A 13,322-nucleotide genomic window follows, 5' to 3' on the forward strand; every position below is an offset into this window, starting at 1 on the left:
CTATACAATAGCCAACTGATTTTGTAACGGCTACTATGAAATTCTTATAGATTTTTGCGAGCTGAATACGAATCTGAAATCCGTTTTTCTCTAGGACGTACAGTTTTTGAGAGAATTAATTTTTAAAAAAATTGCAAATTTTCAACTTTGGAAACTTTTTGTGCTTTTACCGTAGCAGCTATTCAGTGGCTTTTTACACGAGAAGAATCTGTGAATTTTCCTGAATAGAACTATATAAATTGCTATTACATTGTAAATATTTAAATATGTTTAAATGATGATATCAACGAAAATCGTGATTTTATGATTGTTGTTTTAATACTAATTGTGATACAATTGAAAGTTAAGCTGGTACGTAATAATAAGAAAATAAAAATACTTTTCTGGGTAATGACGACAGTAATAAAATCTTCATTTCCAAGGAATTATTTTTATTACATTTATAGAAATGAAACTCATACAAATTGGTAATCAAAAAAAATTTGCCGAGTCTGGAAAAAAATTAAAAAAAGAGTATTTGAACAATTGAAACGTTTGAAAGGGAAACAATTTCGGTACAATAAATATACATTACCTAACGCCACAAAATACAAAAGATTTGTCTATTAATACCTAAATAAATTTTTAAGTTTGTTAAAACATAAGCTTTTAAATATTTCGCAGTAACAAAACAGTGGACTTGCCCTACTTCCAGATAAACGGTTTATTTATTAGATTTGGCAATAATCTAAAGTTTAGCGATGGAACATATAGAATATGAAACTTGATGATTTAGAATATGACTTGATGATTATTTATTTCCAAATTGTACAAGTTTCAGTTTTCTAAATTTCTAGACTTTTTAATTTGTAAAGTACCAAGTTAGATTTGCAAATTTATGAATCGCCAACTTTTTAAATTCTCAAATTTTCGAAAGATCTGTAAATTTTTTAATTTCTTTAACTGGAAATTTTTAATTTTAGAATTCTCAATTTCTTATTGTTAATATTTCCTAATTTTGGAATGAAAATTCTAAAATTTTGATGTTATTGATTCTTTAAAATTTCGAACCCTAAAATTCTGTAGGTTAAATTTGAAAATTTTGTTAATTTTCTAATTTCTAGTCTTTAAGTATTCGGATCGAAATATTTTCAAATTCAGACATTTTCAAATCCTCAAATTCTAAAATTGTATAAAATTTCAATTTCTAAATGTTAACGTTCTCGTATCTTCAAATCCTTATATTTCCAGATTCTCCTATCCCCAAATCCCTAACTCACATGCCTAAATCGTGAAGTCCCTTGATCCTTAAATTCTTAACTCCCCAAATCCTTAAATCTTCAACTTGCAAAGTCCGAAAGTCCACAAGTTTACAAATTTTGTAAAATGTCAATTTACAAATTTCCAAACTCTTATATCTCCAAATTTTAAAATCACCAAACCGCAAAACTTCTAAATTCCCAAATTCTGAAATCGCCAAACCGTAAAACTCCTAAATCTCTAAATTATGAAATCCATAAATACCTAAACTCTTAAATTTCCAAATACCTAAAATTCCCAAAACTCGAAATCTTCAAATCCTAAAATTCACAAAAGTCACCATATCGTCAAATCACCAGAGTTGGAATAAAAATATTAGAAATGGCGTAATAGCTAAAATCAATTAACCTGAGGAAAGATCGCAGAAGCAGAGAGAACGATGTTCCAAATCTTTGATAGGTTTGGAATTAAATGCTTGCAATGTTAAACCGATTAGGGTAATTATAATATTTGGGTTAGCAATTTACCTCAAATTTCGAGCATAGTAATTGGATACTATATATAATAACGTATTAAATGCACAATATGTATTAATCCACATTTCACGAGACATTTAGGTCCGTAATGTCTCGAATTACAGATTGCTGTATGCAAATCCTCAATACCGAAATCAATTATCTGAATATCGATGTGAACATACATTGCATGTACGTATAAACTATTAGTGAGTATTTCAATTCGTATAAATTTATTTTTACGAATATATTTTTGAAATAATATTCTACAGTACTCTTGTTATCCAAGTACTGTTAATGTTTATGTGATACTGTTCGATATAATCAGCCATTGTACGTTGAGAACATTGATGCTACATCTATGCAGCTATTTTTGTCACACTTCAAGCTTTACATTGATATACTGCAAGTACCATTTCGTCGTATTTTTCTGTCATGAATTTATGTTCTTGCTACATGACAAATTACTTCTATGAACAACACGCAAGTTTTATTCTGATTCATCTGGTATAATTATTAATTAATCGTTTTACATTAATATCAGCGCTGAAATCTTTACATTATTAAGTTTATAGGACTCCAAGCTTTAAACTGGTATATCACGTGTGCCATTTCATGTTACTTTTCTGTCATGAAATTATATTAAACTTCATGCGTTTTCTAAATATTGGAGTTCATGTCGAGTCAGTTTGTTATAATCGAAAACCAGTCATTTCATATTAAACTCATTGAAAACTTTATACAGTTATTTTTATGAGACTTCAGACTTTAAACTGATGTGAAATAAGTGCTCCTTGCTGAAACTTTTCTGTCATGAAATTACTTTAGACTTTAGAAAATCACTTTTCCGAATATTGTATGATTTTCACTTTTCTTTATTGTTTACTATAATTAGGTAACTGTTATCCTATGTTAAACGTATCATTGAAAACTTTTTATAGTTATTTTTATGAGACTTCAAGCTTTAAAATGATGTAGCATTAGTACCATTTGATGGTACTTTTCTGTCATGAAATTACATTAGACTTTATACGCTTGAAAATCACTTTTTCGAATATTGTATGAATTTCACTTTTTTTCATTGTTTACTATGATTAGGTAACTGTTATCCTATGTTAAACGTATCATTGAAATCTTTTTATAGTTATTTTTATGAGATTTCAAATTTAAAATGATGTAGCGTTAGTAGCATTTGATGATACTTTCCTGTTATAAAATTTCATACGTGCTTAAAAATTCCCGTTATTATTATATGAATTTCAGCTTGATTCTCTATTTATTATAATTGAGGATGTATTAGTGACATTAGACTTTGTGAATGTTGATTTTGAAAATACTTCGTTTATCTCCAATTTGACTAGCAAACACTTACTCGTGTTCATCAAATATGCAACACTGTATTCACTTTATCCATCGAAGTGTTATCTTAACCCTCTAGCAAACTGGCTAAACCCTTAAACATACTTGCTATATACTATATTGCACAGCTAAGCCGAGCAACTTAGTACACGATTCGATGTTTTCGAAACAGCCCGATAAGTCAGCTCCAGATGAGCCAACAAACCGGATTCTCAGCAGCAAAGTCCACCGTCTTTGTACGGAAATAAACTGCTAAGAGGACGAAATGAAAGTGTGATTTACAGGCAACTTTTACCTGTCGGAAATTTCGCGTGTCGGAAGAACAATCATTTTATCAGCGGCATGTCAATCAGCCGCAGGTTGTATCGGCCGCGGTCAGCCACCGGTAAATCAGCGACACGGTAGCTGAAACGTGAATTGCTTTAAGGAAAATTCCTCGTCGAGCTGGCGCATTGCATCTCGTTGCATAAACGTTCGTGTACAAGATCGTTGCAGCGTTCTGAAATGCACTAACCTTCTATTGTTCGCCGACAAATCGCCGCTCGCCGCGGTTTCACTTCTTGCTGCTACCTTTTGCACCGGTTTACCGATTCGAGGCCGCGGTGAACGAAGATGGATGAATAGCGAGACAAAATGGAGGAACAGAGACCCGGAGAGGATTCGTGCTCGTGTTGCGAAGTCGACGCGAATCTTTCCAGAGCTCTCGGGTGCATCGATGCATCTTGACCTTTTTCTTGGCCCTTTTAAATGTCATTAAACCAGAGACCAACACGATCCAGTATGGAAAAAGCCTTGATTTCAAACGCGATTGCCTCGAAGAGTAGAGGATTTTTTAGACCGATGTGCCGTGGTGTGAAATTGATTTTAGATTGCAGATTATTATTCTGGGGATGATTGTTTTGACTTTCAGAAATTATTTTACCGTTAAAGTTATTTGAAGATTGTTTTAGAAATTATTTCATTTTTAAAATTATTTCAAGAAAATTTAGAGATTATTTCATCCTTAAAGTTATTTAAAAATAATTTGAGAGATTATTTGACGTTTAAAATTAATTAAAGATGGTTTAGAGATAATTTCATCTTTGAAGTGTTTGCAGGGTAATTTAACGATTATCTTATTTTCCAAAGCATTTAGAAATGATGTAAAGGTTATTCCATTTTTAAAATTGTTTAAAGATAATTTTATAAATTATGGGCAGATTTGTGGACAACAGGTATGTAGTTTAGATTAATTACTGTAATCTTGTTCAAATCCAAGTTTATTTTTTTTTAATTCATTTTTGACTCTGCAAAATTTTTGGGACAACTTTAAAGTTGCTTTTTGAGTTTAAATATTTATAATTTTGATGTAATCTTATTTTTTATGAAAATACATTAAAATCCCAACATTTTATTAACATTTTATACACAAGGTTTTCTATAATGTACAATTACATATTATATGTATATGTAGAGTAGAATTATTATGCTAATCACAAATTTAATTAAGATTCCAAGATTATGCGAATGTATTTACTATACTACACTAATTATACCTTGTGCAACAATATTCGTAATATCTCTACTTATAATTAACTACACATAATGTGAAATTAAGAGAATCGTCAAGTGAATCGGATTAACATCTTACGGTTCTAGAGTTTACTCGAGTAGAGATAGTAAGTAATTATCTTTAATAATTAGATTCAGTTGCTACATAGTTTCTTATGATTGACGTTCTTTCATATGTGTTCCCGTAAGCGTATCAGAAACGATAAAATGAAGCGCTAATTTAAATTAAGTGTAGATATGTGCTATCTAAAATGATGCGTGATGAACGTACACATATCTTTCATTTCTTATAAAAGAATATACAGGATGTTTTCGAAATTGAAGTACAACCACAGAGGTTGAATTTACATGAATAAGTTTTCATCGTTTTCTTAAAATTCTTACTTATTGTTTTCTAAATTTCAAAATCTACAATTTTTCAAATTTCCCAATCTTACAATTTCTGAATTTCTAAATTCCTAAATTCTGCAATTTCCAAATCCTCAAATTTTTTAATCCTGTAACGTTGATATCTGTAAATTTTCAAATTCCTAGTTCCATAATTTTCAAATTTTTATATCACTGAATTCTCAAATTTCCAAATCCTCAAATTTAAAAATCTTTAAACATTTATAAATCTAAATTTATATTAAAATTTTCCAAATTTTACAATGACATCAAATTATGCAATTTTCAAATCCCAAAATATCTGAAGTCTCTATTTCTATAATTTCCAAGATACCAAATCATAAAGTTTTCAAATTTCCAAATCCATGAATCCTCAAATCCTTAAATAACAAATTTTTGAATCTTCATATCTCCAAATCTCATAATGTGAAAATCTCCAAATTACAATTTTTCCAATCTCCAAACTCCCAAATCTTAAAACCGTCAAGTCTCTAAAATCCCAAATATTTCCAGACACATATATATCATTATATCAGAAACATCAAATAGCCAATACACCTCAGCCCTCATTAATCCTTTCACAGTGCAGTAAAATTACGTATTCCGGTCCAAAAAATATGTAGTTCTTAGATAATCTAGGTGACAAAGCAGATAAAGAATTATCTAGTGCATTCTTCAATTAGTATAATCTCAGAAAACAGAGGAAGCTAAGAATCTAGCCATAGACTTAGATACCTTTGGTAGACTAAACAGTTTGAACTCTTTACCTTGCATGACTGTTACGGAATAAACTGTCAATGGGTTAAAATAAAATTAATACCGCAACTGCTTTTATCGTCAATCTAAAATTTTCCCAAATTTGTCAAAACTTAATAAATCAGTATACTAGTTGCTAAGGGACCTTGCACATGCCACTAATCCGTGCTAGCATTGCCAGTAAGCCGTCAAAATTTTGTATTTTCAGCTTTACCTGTACCAGATATCTCGTTGAAAAGATGGTTTCTTTCTTATCTTTTTTTTTCTAATGACTGACCTGGTGTAGGCAAAAATAAAAAACGCAAAAACTCGACTATGTACTGGCAATGCTGCTAGCATCAGTTAGGGACCGTTTACAGTGTCAACTGTACATTATGCCAGTAAGCCTTATAGTAGCAAGGACCAGTAGTCAAATTTTTGCGTTTCTTAGTTTGCCTGTACCAGGCCCAGTTAGAAAGAGAAAATGTCTCCCTTTCTTACCTTCTTTTTCTAATGAGAAACCTGGTACAGGCAAAGAAACGCAACAATTTGACCATTAGTCTGTACTACTAGCACGGCTACTAGCATGGTATAGTGTAAACGTGCTATTGATATGGAATAGTGTAAACTTGCTATTGACATAGTGTAGTGTAAATGTGCTACTGACATGGCACAGTGCAAACGGTCCCTAACTAACATTATGTAGACCTAATTCATGAATGCATAAAGCCACGTAGATTCGAGATGATTTCGTCAGCTTGTACCAGGCCCAGTTAAAAAGAGAAAATGGTTCCCTTTCTTGTCTTCTTTTTCCAAAAGACCAGGTGCAGGCAAAGAAACACCAAAATTTGACTACTGGTCCGTGTTACTAAAACGGTTACTAGCATGTCATAGTGTAAACGTGCTATTGATATGGAATAGAGTAAACTTGCTATTGACATAGTATAGTATAAAGGTGCTACTGCAGAGTGCAAACGGTCCCTTGCTGACATAATGTAGACCTAATTCACGAACGCACAAAGCCACGTAGAATCAATATGACTTCGTCAGCGATCACCCGGTATGCAAACGGTACGAACCGCACGCGGTGTGACAAAGTGACGATCGAGGATGCCGGGGAGATCCACCTTTAGCTCCGCTATCTGGGGACGAGGTAAGGCAGGCAAGTGCTGACTGCTCGAAAAGAAAAAGGGAAGAGAAGAGTGGCAGGAACTCTCTCGGAGAGACGAGAGAATTGGCGGCGACGATGTGGAGAGGAGAGGAGAGGAAGAGAGGGGAAAGGGAAAAAGGCTTGCAGCCACGGTGAACCGGTTTCCCGTATCTCCGATGACTCATCCTCACCGACGACGCTGCGTCAAGTGCATTTCCTGGCGCATCCTAACCTAAACTCTATCCCTACTCTTCTACATCTACTCCTCTACTCTACTCTTCTTACATCTCTTCTCGAGCCACACCTGACTTAACGCTATTCGGAAATATCAATATTCGAACGCGTAGCTGTACGATCAAATAATGCAGTTTGATAACAAAATTAGTACCATTGCATAATTTATGTGGAGGGTTCCATATGGAGGATGTGCAGGATTGATGTGGAGGATTCATTTTACAGGAGTCACAATCATGTACATACAGTTTTTTTATATAAAAGAAATATTGAAAATACAATTTGGTAGATGTATATTTTAGTAATACAGATTTGTTTCAAATAGCTATTCAGAAATATAAATATTCGAACGCGTAGCAGTACGATCAAATAATGCAATTTTGTGACAAAATTAATACACCCCGTCATTTATATAAAGGATTTATCCGAGTCAGAGTTGTGTGAATACAGGCTATTATTATTAAAAAAAATGTTGGAAATGAAAGTTGGTGGATGTAAGTTTAGGAAATTTGGATTTATTTGAAGTAGCTAGTTCATATGTGGATACGTTCTATGTGGATTTTTACGAGTCAAAGTCGCGTAAATACAGTTTGCCGGTACAAAAGAAAGATGAAGTTTGGCAAAGAAGTAATGTTCGATTACACTGAAATTTTAACCTTCGCCCCTTTCCGTTTGGAACAGTTTTACCGTATATCGCCGAAAATGTTAATTTTGGAAAAAAAAGTTTCAGACAAAAAATAAAGCTCTTGGAAAGCTTTACAGAAAAGATTCTATACGTTTTTGACGTAAATGTATTATTTCGGTTGTTATATCCTATTACATGTATTAATTTGTCGAGTTAATCTATTATAAGTATACAGGGTGTTTTAGGCCATCTGTACCTATTTAAAAACTAGAGAAGTTGCTAAAAAAGAATTTTCTTTCGCTAAAAAGGATTTTATCGTCTCATCAAGTATGAACCTTTGGGCACAAGTTTGCGCTTCTCGAAACTTCATCGCAATAATTTTCATTTTGATAATACTCAACATTGACACATTCTATCAATGTTGAATAAAACACTGTATACATTTGTTTTGAACATTACAAGAAAATATTTCTGGTCGTAAATTAAGACAGTGCATAAAAAGTACCGCGTAAATGATGTTGTAAGTTACTGCGTAGAAAGGAGACTCGCGTAAAAAGAATGCTGTTTGTAATACTTTATAGATCTATACCATTCATTTGGTAGATCTTTCAATACGATTTGATCTTTATCCTATGAGCTCTTATCATAATTTCTTTATCATTCGTATTTACATTCGTTTCTCTGCTATGCATCTTGGAAACAATAATATCGCAATTGTTATAAATTCATAAACAATAATATTACAATTTTGATACTATTGTAGATTTACAAATACATTTCCAATTATTGTTGCAAGTTTACAAATTTATAAACAATAATATGACAATTTTATAATAAATTTTCCTAATATACCGTATTCAATATTTTACAAATAATTCTGTACAATTTAAGTTATATTTTTCATGTTTTCTCTTGGTCCTACTTATTACGAATTTTATTTCCGTTCGCAATTTTGATGGTTTATTCTTTCTTCTATTTGTGACTTTTTATTTCCTCCTATACTTTATGAACTTCTTTCTTCTTTTATAATTTGTTTATTATTAATTATTATTATTTGCTGTTATGTAACTTTTTAATTATTGTTGCTACTGTAATTAATTATTTCAAGTGCTCCTTAAATTTTATAAAAATATTTATGATACAGCTGTTGGAACAATAATTTTGAATTAATACTTATGTACTTAACGCTATGTTTCATCGTATTGTAATCGTGCTACATGACATATTATATTATGAAAATCTCATAATTTTTTCAAATATAAATTAATTGCTAATTTTGTAATACGTTTCTGTCATAAAATTAGAGTTTACATTGTTTGAATTCAGATTTTTAAACAATATATGAACTTCACTTCATTTATTGTTTCTTGTAATTCACAATAAGTCATCTTACATTAAAAGCAGCAATAATACTTTTATGTAGTCATTTTTGTTAGACTTCAAGCTTTAAATTGATATGTCATATGTAACATTTCATGATACTTTTCTGTCATAAAAAAATATCAAGCTTCATGCGTTTTAAAATCAAGGATTGGAACAGTATGTGAAGTTCACTGTAAGTAACTGTTTACAATAATCAACAGTAAGTCGTATCATAGTAAAAGCTGCAGTGAAACATTTATGTAGCCATTTTTGTTAGACTTCAAGCTTTAAATTGATATGTCCTATGCGACATTTCATGATACTTTTCTCTCATGAAAATTCTTCAGACTTTGTGTTTTGAAATCAGTTTTTTAACCGTATATGAATTCCACCGTAATTCATTGTTTGCTATAATTAAATACAGGTTAATTTACATTCAAAGCAGCGATAAAAACATTAAGTAGTCATTTTTGCTAGACTTTTCGCTTTAAATTGATGTATCATAAGTCACATTTTGTGATGCTTTTCTGTCATGAAAAGTCCTTAGAATTTGTGTTCTGGAATTAGATTTTTGAACACTATATGAATTTCTCTGTAATTCATTGTGTGCTAAAATCAAGTATAAGTTATCTTACATGAAAAGCAGTAGTAAAACTTTCATATAGTTACTTTTGTTAGACTTCAAGCTTTAAATTGATATATCATAAATGATATTTCGTGATACTTTTCTGTCATGAAATTGTATTAAACTCCACATATGTTGAAATCAAATGTTGAACAACATATGAATTTCACTCTGATTTATCGTTTGCTATAATAAGCACCTATTCATTTTACATTAAGAAGAGTAATGAATCCTCTATGTAGTCACCTTTTTCAGGTTTCAAGCTTTAAATTAATATATCACAAGTGTTATTTGGTGAAATTTTTCTGTCACGAAATTACAAAATTCGAAAATTCATCAATTAAAAAATTTGATTTGAAAAATTTGTAAAATTGAAAGCAAACTCTGTTTAATTTTGCCACTTTCCAAGCAAGTTCAAGTAACAATGCACCTGCGTAACAGATAATTTGCTAAGTATTATTCAAGCGAAGTTCAAAGTACACAGCTCATTTTGTTAGGAAGAAAACAGATATTAGCCTGCAGCAAACGGTACACGCTTCTTTGTCATACATTTCGGTGTTAATGATACTGTTCGGTTGACAGTTGGAACAATTAAAATTTGCTCAGAGAATCACAGACATTAAACGTCGGAACAGAGGTAGCTCGCGTTCAAATTACCCTCGAATTTAATTGTCTCCGGTGAAAAGCATTCTTTTCACGTAACACTAGCAATTTCGCTCGTAACGTTACAGCAGGAACAGAAAGAACAAGCAAATACATCAAATGATGCCTTTGTATGATATCGTAGTAATTTGTTGGAAATTGCAATTTATAAATATATTACATATATGTTTCTACGCACGTTCGAAGTCTGTATGTACTTCGTTAACGATTATTTGGTATTAATTTATAAATTATTTTTGCATTTTTTAATTCTTAAATTTTTCGACATTTATGTTTCAAAATTTTTTAATTCTTAAATTTCATGATTTGCAGATTTCTAAATTATTACATTCCCAATTTTCTACATTTCCAAATTTCTAAATTTTCAATTCCTACATTTTCAATTTCTTAAAATCCCAATTTCTGCGTTTTGAAATTTCTACATTTTCAAATTCCTAAATTCTCAATTTCAAATTTTTTAATTTTTAGATTTCTCAATCTCTACATTTCCAAATTTCTAAATTTTCAATGTCTACATTTTCAAACTTCTAAATTCAAAATTTCAACCTTTCCAAATTTCTAAATTTGCAATTTCTACATTTTCAATTTCTTAAATTCCCAATTTCTGCATTTTTAAATTTCTACTTTTTCAAATTTCTACTACTGGTATTAATGGAAACAAGTTTAAATGATTTAGTTGAATAAAACACAGCAAGAATATTCTTTATAAGGTGTTTTAATTTCTCTTTAGCACGTTGACAGCCACATCACATATATGGGTGACTCTTAAATTCTGATACTGATCTAACATGTATATTATTAAAAATTTATTCACTTTCCTAATCGAAAATATTCGCATTAATTACACAGATCTATGGAAAATAGTTAAAACAAGGTATTGTGAAAATATTTGGGAAGGTTTATTAAAAGTGAAAACATTACTGGGTGCAATTTTTAATTGCTTCAGCATTCAATGTGTTAGATGTCGTTTTTTGAAACGTTTTATATAGACTAGCCCTCGGAGTTATGTTAGTTAACTTACTTTATGTTACGTTAATTGTATGCGTTATTCGTCCAACTTACATTAATAAAATTTCTAATTGTACAGGATGTTTATTCTTTACCTCTAAATAAGATAAGAAGAAAACATGGAATTAATTTTTGTATATTCTATCTACATTTAAAAATTTCCAAGTTCCCTTTCTAAATTTATTTTCCGCTAATTTCTACATCAAATTCACAAAATCTCCAAGTTCACATTTCAAAATGTTCTCCAAACTTTCAAATCAAATTTCAAAATCATTGAATGATCAATTTCTAAACGTTGAAACAACTCAATCGAAAATGCGACATCGTGCAACATCGTAAATGTCTGCATCCATATTCCCTAATATAAAAGCGTGATCGGTCGATGTGTCGGTAGCGGAAAAACAAGAATAATCGAACAAAAGATTTAGCTTTGTCGATACGATTGATCGCGAACGAGAGGCGAAGAGCGGAAAAGAGGAGCGTAAAAAAGAAGAAAGAGAAAGATCGGTCGCGGATCATTTGCCACAGGATGAAGGAGCTTCCTGTATCCAGAGCTTCCTGTACACAGGAGAGGCGAAACACTGTGGCAGTTTGATTTATGATCGACACGGCGAGTTATCGCTTTGCCAATAGTGGAAATCGAGGGGAAAGAGGGCCGTGTGATGTCGAGGGTGAAAGAAAAAGGGTTTCAGAGATAGATGAATCGATGAACGCGGATATTTGCCCGTCTCGTTCTTAATCCTTTCGCTGTCACGTCCATTTTTAGATGGTCACGTCAATGAATACGGGGCTAACCATATTACTATACGAAGTGTTCCATTTTTCATTACTTTAGTAAAGTTTAGTCAATGGAATGTTTATACTTTCATACGTTTAGTCAATAGAATGTTTATACTTTATTTAGTCAATGGATGTTTTATACTTCCGAAATAATCAATGCTGAAATTTTTGCATATACAACTTTCCATGAGTATTTCATGTCTGATCAACGGGTTTATGGTTCGCGAGACGTTCACATTTCAAATTCATTCCAATATTAACACGTTATGCGCTTTTTATGCTCCTTTCTTTTGAAGTCTGCATATAGTTCTACTTGTAGCGGCATCATTTCAATTTGGGAGAAACATAAGGTGAAACAAAGTAGTCTGTTCATTCTCTCGATTCCAAATATCGCGCCAAGTTTTTACTCGCTGCCGACCAAGCGGAAATAGCAAAATCGGCATCGTACTCAGCGTGTTAATGGCGTTAGGTTTTGTTAGGTCAGGTTTCGATAGGTGTATTTCACTTTTGCGTTAGTGTTTATGACCAATCATATGAGTGTTGGCATTTATTGGTACAGTATTACTTCAGTGACCGGTTAGTGATTGTGGATATATTATATGTATTCGTTATATAATACGTACTCTTTTTAACACACGATCAGAAACACATTCATATGCACATACACATATAAATTCGCAAATACACACACGCACATACATTCTATACGTCTATATAATATATATTATAATTATATTGCAATAAAAATGATAAGAATTTAGAAGTTTTGAAAAATAGAAAGTGGAGAATTAACAAATGTGGAAATGTAGAAAGTGGTTTTGAGTATATTGGAGTTTGAAAATGTAAATGGAAAAATTGGGAATTTGGAAATTATAAATTACATTATAATTAAATTAAATAAAAATTTATAATTTATATTTAATATTATTTTATAATTGATAGTATCAACTAAATTATTATAGCGCAATTATAATATAATACAATGCAAAAATGATAGTTCTATTTTTTTTAAATAGTAATAACTTTAGTAACAAATAGAATTGAATTTTAAATGAAACAAGAAGCTTTTAAACTATTAAAGTAAAAACT

At 31.1% G+C, this 13,322-nt stretch overlaps 1 protein-coding gene across 6 annotated transcripts in view; it reads left to right on the plus strand.

The window, feature by feature from the left end:
* scalloped (TEA domain transcription factor 1 homolog scalloped) overlaps positions 1 to 13,322 on the plus strand; it is a 261,075-nt gene that overhangs the window by 69,923 nt on the left and 177,830 nt on the right. The window lies entirely within an intron of this gene.

This window comes from Megachile rotundata, chromosome 15 (assembly GCF_050947335.1).
Source record: "Megachile rotundata isolate GNS110a chromosome 15, iyMegRotu1, whole genome shotgun sequence".
Classification (NCBI taxonomy): domain Eukaryota; kingdom Metazoa; phylum Arthropoda; class Insecta; order Hymenoptera; family Megachilidae; genus Megachile; species Megachile rotundata.